Below are 9,483 nucleotides of genomic sequence, written 5' to 3'. Positions count from 1 at the left end.
GGGGGCATGGAATGCGCTGCCTGTGGGAGTGGTAGAGTCAGAATCTTTGGTGACCTTTAAGCGGCAATTGGATAGGTACATGGATGGGTGCTTAAGCTAGGACAAATGTTCGGCACAACATCGTGGGCCGAAGGGCCTGTTCTGTGCTGTATTGTTCTATGTTCTATGTTCGAGGTGGGCCCTTTAACTGAAAAGCCACTGTCAAAGCTTATTTTTGCAGAGCCCACTAGATGGGGCACCCTGCTGTACGGTCAGGCTGAGGAACAGCAGAGGACAGTAGTCACACCGGCACTGAATGGTCTGAGTACTTTCCACCCTTACCAGGGTGGCTCACAATGACAGCAAACAGAGATTAATACTAAAGGAAATTAACTTCCTGCCATCGGATCCATATCTCTGTGTGTGCTCATTTTATTCCTTAACTGAGAAATATTAGTTGACACAGCAGTAAAGGTTAATTGCTCCCAGCGAGATGTTTTGATAATTGCCTGTGTATGGAACAGGGATGTAAAAGGTCCCAATTTAGCTGTGTGTTATCCTGAAAGGTATGGGGGATGGGAGCAGGTGGCTGAGGGGGTTGAAGAACAGGTGCTGAGCTGCGTTGATTAAAAACCATTATGAATATTATTCTGTTTAATGGCATAAAGCAGGAAGCTCAACATTTCATTTCAAATCAATAGGCAGGCCCAGTCCAGCACTGCAGGATGGACGGCTGTAATTAATCTGCTCTCACTGGGGGAAGCAAGCAAGAGTATCCACAGTCCACGAAAGCATCAGAAAATGAGGAGTCGCTGTTTAACTGCCTAGATAAGACTTTAATCTCCCCTGTTATCATACACGAGCCATTAAAAACACAGCAGCACAGCCAGTGCACACTGGTGCAATCAGGTCCATTAGTTGCCATGGTAGCCAAGACAAAGGTTAAGCCATTTTCCAGTAGATCAGCAGCAGGGATTCTAGCAATATGCCAACTTATTGCCAATCTTTTTAATTAAAAACCTCCTCCTTGGCCTGTATTAACAGAAGAGGGTCTTTCACCCGCAGTCAGGATTGAATTACTCAGCTTTGATCCCCCATGCCCTGGCTCACACTGAACCTCATGCATTTGCAGGGGACTGTTGCAGTAGAAGAAGATGGAGCAGGATGTCAAAAGAAATGGCAGGAGATAACCAAATGCACATCAAAGCTCAGTCATTTGCATCTGGTTGGCAAGAAACAATAGGAGGTGGGGCCTTTGCATTTTCCGAGCGTTTGATTCGTTTGCCAGTCAAAACACAAGTTAAGCTTAGAGTCCGCAAATTTTAAGTTCCCCTTCTGAAAGCAGTCCCTTTCGCTGCCTTCAGGGATCGGAACCCCTTGAAAGGTAGGCTCTCTTCAAAATGTATTTGAAAACAATGTATGGGCCCCTTCCCATCCCCATCCTGCCGAGACACCACAGATTTTGAATACCTTCGAATTGGAAAGGTCTCCTCAATGTGCATTTGGGGAAGATTAATTAGTTGGAGCAGGAATCTCAGACTCTCACCTTCCCCCAAGGGCATTCAGAAAGAGCAAAACAGGGCTCATTTTCACTAGGTTGGAGAGATTTGGTTTTTTTTCCCCACTAGGGATGGAGGGAATTACTGTAATTTTTAAGCGGGATGCTCAGGTTTTACTTATTGCATTGTTACTCCAGGCCTGAACTTGGAGGATTTCCTCTGGATTTGAACCTGAGAACAACCAACAATTATTCACCCATGATGTTAGTTTCCGTTTCGTTGATGAGTTCTCACCATGTTACATTGTTGTACACACCCTGCTTTATTGCTAAATTCAATGTAATATTAGATTACCTACAGTGTGGAAACAGGCCCTTCGGCTCATCAAGTCCACACTGACCCTCTGAAGAGTAACCCACGCAGACCCATTTTCCTCTGTCTAATGCACCTAACACAATGGGCAATTTAGCATGGCCAATTCACCTGACCTGCACATCCTTGGAAGGAAACCGGAGCAAACCCACACAGACACGGGGAGAATGTGCAAACTCCACACAGACAGTCGCCCGAGGCTGAAATCGAACCTGGGACCCTGGTGTTGTGAGGCAGCAGTGCTAACCACTGAGCCAACGTGCCGCCAGGATTATTTAAGAGTTTGCTTTGACGCTCTTTGAGAGTCATTACTCCTCATGCTAAATTGTCCACTAGGGTGACAGATTTCACTATGCATGTGATGTGAAGGCCATGCCGATCGCTTGATTAGATTAGATGGAAACAGGCCCTTCAGGTCCACACCGACGCCTCCAAAGAGTAACCCACCCAGACCCATTTCCCCTTTGACTGATGCACCTAACACTATGGACAATTTAGCATGGCCAATTCATCTGATATGCACATCTTTGGACTGTAGGAGGAAACCCACGCAGACACGGGGAGAATATGCAAATGCCACACAGACGGTCACCCAAGGCTGGAATCGAACCTGGGACCCTGGTGCTGTGAGACAGCAGTGCTAACCACTGAGCCACCGTGCCGCTTCTATTGTGGGGGATGGGAAGGAGGTACTGGTAATCAAACTCACTATTCCATGGGTCACACCATCAGTTTTTATTCAATTACCAAAATGACCAATTGTTTCCAGTTCCTATTAAGAAACTTCCACCAGGCTTGTTAATGAACTCAGAATAATTCATGTATTAAATATAAAATAACACATATGCTTTAAAATACGTGGGAAATCTGGTTACCATTTAAAATATAATTGATAATTAGGGGTCAGTTAGCTCAGTTGGCTGAATGGCTAGTTTGCAAAGCAGAGTGATGGGACTATAGTGACTTTATCTTAATTCATAACTAAAATTAGATCCTAAAAACAGATGCACTTTCATAACACAAAGCCAACTAAAGACTCTACAGGGATATTTTTAAAAGGGCAAGAGAAAAGTATTCCTAATAAAAACTAGAAGAACTATGGATGCTGTCAATCAGAAACAAAAACAGAAGTTGCTGGAAAAGCTCAGCAGGTTTGGCAACATCTGTGCAGAGAAATCAGAGTTAACATTTCTGGTCGAGTGACCCTTCCTCAGAGAATTCTTATTGACCAAAGGTCTGAAAACAGGATTTTTTTTCTCATTCTCATGATCTACTGGGTTTCTTGTGGACAAAATCGAATTGCTGACAGCTGTAGAACTCCTGGATGATATTCCAAACAATGGCCCCGTTTTAGAAAAACAAAATATGTTGATGCTGGAAATCACATAAAAACAAAAAATGCTGGAGAAACTCTGCAGGTCTGGTTGTGTCCATGGAGGGAGAAGCAGAGTTAATGTTTTGAGACCAATATGTACCTTCTTCAGAATTTTGTCTCCACAGGCCTGTCTGGATTGAAATCTGTGCCATATTGCAACTAACTCCATTTTATTACCTGTTTCTTACAACCCTTATCAAAATTTGTATCAGCTGGCCTTGAATATATTCAATGATTCAGCTTTCATGGAAACTGGGGAAGAGAGTTCCACTCATTGATGAGCACTTGTGATAAGAAATTCCTCCTTATATCTGTCATATATGGGGGACTCTAGTATTAAGCTCAAAAATGATATCGCCAAACCAGACCATTAAGGGTTAATTGTTAAGCTTAATTGGACATAACAATGTGCAATTGACATAAAGTGGAAAAGTACATGAAGAACAGGCCTAATACAAAAACAACCTGCTTTTGACTGGGTGGAAATTGCCTGAGCTTGAGGGGTAGTGGGAACCATCTGTTCGTACATTCGACATGGGGATACCTAGTTTGTTTTTCACCTGTTTTTGCGGGCTGGAGAACTACTGAAGGTACTATCAAATGGTAATTATAGAACATAACCAGACCAGTATTAATATCAGGGATTCCGTCCCACTTGCTGGACTTTGCCCATTAGACCAAGTTTGTGAGATCAGGCCATGGATTTCCACCATGGAATTGGGGATTGAGGCCCAGAGCTGTGCAAACTGAGATCGAACTCTGATCTTGCTCCGTCACCAAAGAGTCCCTGGTAGGTAGAAGACTGTGAGATTTGCTTATTGAAAATGTCAACGTGGGTTTAAGCAAATAGATTCACTCATTAGATTGCATATAAATTAAAGTAGATAAAGCTAATAAATTGTTTTATTTATTTTGACCAGACCTTAAAGAACCTGTTAGGTCCTTTCAGCCTAACTATACGGAGACGTTAAATTATGGATGTAGGTTTACAAACCTACACCCAGAACCTCAACCTGAGCTACAAATCTTCTCAAAACACACTAACATTAAACTATGTTCCCTATTTATAGGTTTCCCCAAGAGAAGAAACATCCTTCCATTATCTACCCGTCAAGCCCTCCTCAGAATTTTTGTTTGCTCCAATAAGATCACTTCTTAATCCTTCATAAGTGATAGTCCTCCCTCTGCTTAACCTTTCCTCCTAGGTCATCACATGAATATGGGGAAGTGGTGGGGTGGAGTGATATTGTCTCTTGAATAGTAATATTCTGAGAACATGGGGATGAACCTTATCACTGTAAATGGTGAAATTTGAATTCAACAAAATCTGAAATTAAAGCTAGTCTAATGGTGACCAACCTGGTTCACTAGTACCCTTACCTGCAAATGACTGCAGACACACAGAAATGGGCCTCTGAAATGGATTATCTACCAAATCACTCAGTTTGTTGGTAGTTATAGAGTCATACAGCACAAAACTGACCCTTCGCCCAACTCATCCATGCCGACCAGGCTTCCTAAACTGAACTAGTCACTATTTGCCTGCTTCTGGCCCATGTCCCTCTCAGCCCTTTCTATCCATGCGGCTGTCCAAATGTCTTTTAAATAATGTAATTGTACTGGCCTCGATCACTTCCTCAGGCAGCTGGTTCCATATATGCACCATCCTCTGTGTAAAAAGGCTCCCTGTCCGGTGGCTCAGTGGTTGGCACTGCTGCCTCACAGCACCAGGGTCCTAGGTTTGATTCTAGCCTTGGGTGACTGTCTGTGTGGAGTTTGCACGTTCTCCCTGTGTTTGTGTGGGTTTCTTCTGGGTGCTCTGGTTTTCTCCCACAGTCCAAAGATGTGCAGGCCAGGTAAATTGTCCATGCTAAATTGCCCGTAGTGTTAGGTGCATCAGTCAGAGAGAAATGGGTCGATGTGGACTGGTTGGGCTGAAGGGCCTGTTTCCACACTGTAGGGAATCTAATCTAACCCCTTTTAAATCTTTCCCCACTCACCTTAAACCCATGTCCTCTAGTTTAGACTCCCCGACACTGGGGAAAAGACTATGGCTTATATATTCCCTCTTGATTTTGTATAAGGTCATCCCTCAGCTTCCTATGTTCCAGGGAAGAAAGCCCCAGCCTTCCATCCTTCCTTTATAACTCAAACCCAGAAGTTTCCCAATCGAGAGTATACAGACAAATTTCCAAGGAGCAAACTCTGCACTGAGACGGTCTGGACTAGACTGTTGCACACCATTATTCTAATTAACTTAGTGGGAAACATGCATGCTTTGGAGTCAAGAGGCTTGCATTCTATGCCCAGAGTTGGGGCACTTGACCACCCAATCCAGACTGACAATCCCTGTGCCTTTGTAGAATCACAGAATAGAATCTCAATTGCGTGCAGGCAGGCCATTTAGTCCTTTGAGTCCACACCACCTCTCCAAAAAGAATCTCACCCAGACCCACCTCTAACCTTGCCTTTCCCGTGGCCAATCCACTGAACCTGCACGTCTTTGGACTGTGGGAGGAAACCAGAGCACCCGGAGGAGACCCACACAGAGAGAATATGCAAACTCCACACAGACATTTCCCTAAGCCTGGAATCAAACTCATGTCCTAGGCGCTGTGAGGCAGCAGTGCTAACCACTGAGCCACCGTGGGAGCACGCTGCATGGTTGGGCGTTTCATCTCTAAGATGAGACGTGAAACCAAGGATCTTTCCTGTCATCTCAAGAGGGTGCAAAAGGTCCCATCCGAGTAAGGGCAAGAGGACTTCTCCCCATTTCCTGCCAAAATGTATCCCAAACACATAAAGCAAGTTACCTGGTCATTATCACATTCCTGTTTGTGGGATTTTGCTGTGTACAGATTGGCTGCATTGTTTTCTACATTACAACAGTAACTCCATGTCAAAAATACTTCATTGGGTATAAAGTGCTTTGAGACATCCTGATGTCATGAAAGGCACAATATGAATGCAAGTATTTCTTGTTTATATGTCTTGTGTTATGTCTCAAGGTTAGTTTACCAAAATAATTTTAGAAATACACTCTAGGAGGCACATGCTAGTTTAAAGTTATAGTTCTGTGAAGACTGACCTAATTAGTTTTTAAATTCCTTTCGAAAAGTAGACCAACATCCATGTGCCACTAATTTGAAATCCAAACTCTTAAAAAAAATTGCATCCCTTTCATTACACTGACCATTCATTACACTGACCATTCATTACACTGGCCATTCTCACGCTGCAGTTTTGTAGGAGTTTAATTTGCTCAAATTAGATGTTGTGTCTCCTACATCAGAACACAGACTGCACTTCAAAAACTATTTTGTTGGCTATAAAACACTGTGAGGTTGTGAAAAAATTAGATAAATGCAAACGTCTTTTTTTTCCTTTCTGTACTAAGCCATTGGGGAAAATCTTTCTGAAATAGACATTATTAAATGATTGTAATAGCAGTATGTAAGCAATTAATATAATGTGGTCCTCAAAACTCTGGTAAAATCCTGCAATTATGTGTAATAAAAAGGAAATTTCGTTGACTGTTGGCATAATTGTCCAGCCTTCATCAATCCCTTTTACCTCACTACTTCTGTCCAGGATCCAGCCCTGCAGTTTACAGACAAATGCTATGATCATTATTTTACAAACCTAATGGTTCCTAACTCAAGTCCTCTTATCACAATGAGCTTATACCATTTACTTGTGCAGCAAATACATTCTTTTTCAACATACCAGACAATTAGAGGAAGAGACGACCTGTTAGAATGGTCTAGCAACTGTCCTGGGACTGCAGCTTTAACAGTTCAAATTTCAATAAAGTGACATTTTAACTTCCAGAAATCCATACACTTAAAACCGCTGTGTACACTTAACAGGTAAATGGAGCAGAGTGTACCCACTTAGGTGAGTGAGCGTGACTGTATGTTGTAAAACATTTGTCATACCATCAAACCTAATGTATTATGGATAATGCTGAATTTTTAAAAATCAGCAAATATATGGAAATTAAGATTGCTGAGCGGATAGAAGTTTACAGAGGGTGACTAAAATGAATGATCAATATTGTAATAAATAGGAAATGGGTTGTCCATTGAAAATAATACATTAACCATAAGTATCACTTTTATTAATCTACTGAGACAACCTTCCTGAGTATGAAAGGTGCTTTCATATTTGCAATTTGCATAGTTCCGATTGAGGAAGAACGACATCCTTTTGTCAATCTCTCATGATCTGAAAACCACAGAACAAAGGTTTAAAGCGGGATTTTTGCAATGTTAATGCCTGTTTCCATGTGCCTACTTCGCTGAAAACAGCCCTCTTATCCTGCACCAGGATCTATGTCTCCCATTTGTACAGCTCTGTGATTCCTGTTGGTGAATGCAGCAGGTACCTGGCCATTTCCATCCAACTACCCGGGCCACAGTCGGATGAACGTGGCGATTTTGACAGGTTTCCCAGCTGAGCTGGGGCAGGAGACCACAGACTATATCCTGTACCATCTGAGGGCAGAAGCTATGATCCTGTCTGCACACTTCAGACACTTCAGTGGGAGATGTAGACAGACGCTTTTAGTGCCAGACTAAAGGAATGCTGCACTACCTGAGAAACCACCATTTGGACTGTATAACAGATGCCATGACACTACATGTTATATCCCCCTAATCCACCAGCTACAACATTTGCCCTTTGCTGGACCAGAGAATTTGCTGCATCTCAGAGGGACTTGTGTCAAGGTCAAAACAACTAGGCTGGGGCTATGTTCCCTGGAGCATCAGAGGCTGAGGGGTGACCTTATGGAAGTTTATCAAATCATGTTGAGGATGGATAGGGTGAATAGTCAAAATTAAAAATCACACAACACCAGGTTATATTTCAACAAGTTTAATTGGAAGCACTAGCTTTCGGAGCGCTGCTCCTTCATCAGGACAATCTGTTGGACTATAACCTGGTGTTGTGTGATTTTTAACTTTGTACACCCCAGTCCAACACCAGCATCTCCGAATCATGAATAGTCAAGATCCTTTTCCCAGGATAAGGGAACCCAAAACTAGAGGACAGAGGTTTAAGGTGAGAGTGGAAAGATTTAAAAGGGACCTAAGGGGAAACCTTTTCACGCAGAGGGTGGTGTGTGTATGGAATGAACTGCCAGAGGAAGTGGTGGAGGCTGGTACAATTGCAACATTTAAGAGGCATTTGAATGGGTATATGAATAGGAAGGGTTTGGAGGGATATGGGCCAAATACTGACAAATGCTGGCAAATGGAACTAGATTTATTTAGGACATCTGGTCAGCATGGATGAGTTGGACTGAAGGGCCTGTTTCTGTGCTGTACATCTCTGTGACTTTATGGCTTTAGTGGCACAGTCAGTAACTGAAATCCTGACACAACCTTTTAACGCGTTAAAATATCAAGTATATTCAATGCACAAACATTTATTCCAAAGTTGAGTAATAACTTCACCTTGACTTGCATCAATCACATGTCTAAATGGATGAATGATTTTGCAAATGGATACCAAAATAGTATCAATTAATATGAATAAATATTGATGCAGAGCCACTAGATGCTATGACAGGGAAAGCCAGAAGTACTGCAATGCTATAACCCAAAGGTTGCTGGACAAGACAGTGTCAGATTAAGGACGTAAAGAGAGTTCTCCCTGGTGGGGTCTTCCTGATATATAGGTTAACCAATATCACTAAAAAAAGATTATCTGGTCATTAAAACTTTCATCATCATAGTGGTAATTTTTCACCGCCTCCAGCCTAATGTGACTCAACCACATCCTCCCTTCCCCTCTTTTTTCAGCATTCCAAAGGGAATGCTCCTGTTGGGATATGCAGATCAACTCTCCAGACACCTCAGTGATTCCTGATGAAGGGCTTTTGCCCAAAATGTCGATTCTCCTGCTTCGCGGATGCTGCCTGACCTGCTGAGCTTTTCCAGCACCACACTCTAGACCCCACTGGATCAGCTCCTTCTCATTGGCACCTTGCTACACAAGTCAGAAGGCCCGCTCTTTAATCTCCTCTCTCCTCAGTGTCCAATACCCCAAATACTCCACCCACGTGAAACACTTATTTACTTGTAATGCTCCTCTCCATTGGGTAACCAAATGTGGATTGGGTTGGCACGTTTTGGACCCTTTAGTCCTCAAATATAACCTCTGGTGGCCGAACAAAAACAATTACATCCTGGATGTACAAAGTTAAAAATCACACAACACCAGGTTATAGTCCAACAGGTTTAATTGGAAGCA

The sequence above is a fragment of the Chiloscyllium plagiosum genome, chromosome 38, assembly GCF_004010195.1.
Source record: "Chiloscyllium plagiosum isolate BGI_BamShark_2017 chromosome 38, ASM401019v2, whole genome shotgun sequence".
In the NCBI taxonomy this organism is placed as follows: domain Eukaryota; kingdom Metazoa; phylum Chordata; class Chondrichthyes; order Orectolobiformes; family Hemiscylliidae; genus Chiloscyllium; species Chiloscyllium plagiosum.
The sequence above is the reverse complement of the archived record's forward strand: the minus strand, read 5'-3'. Positions refer to the sequence as shown.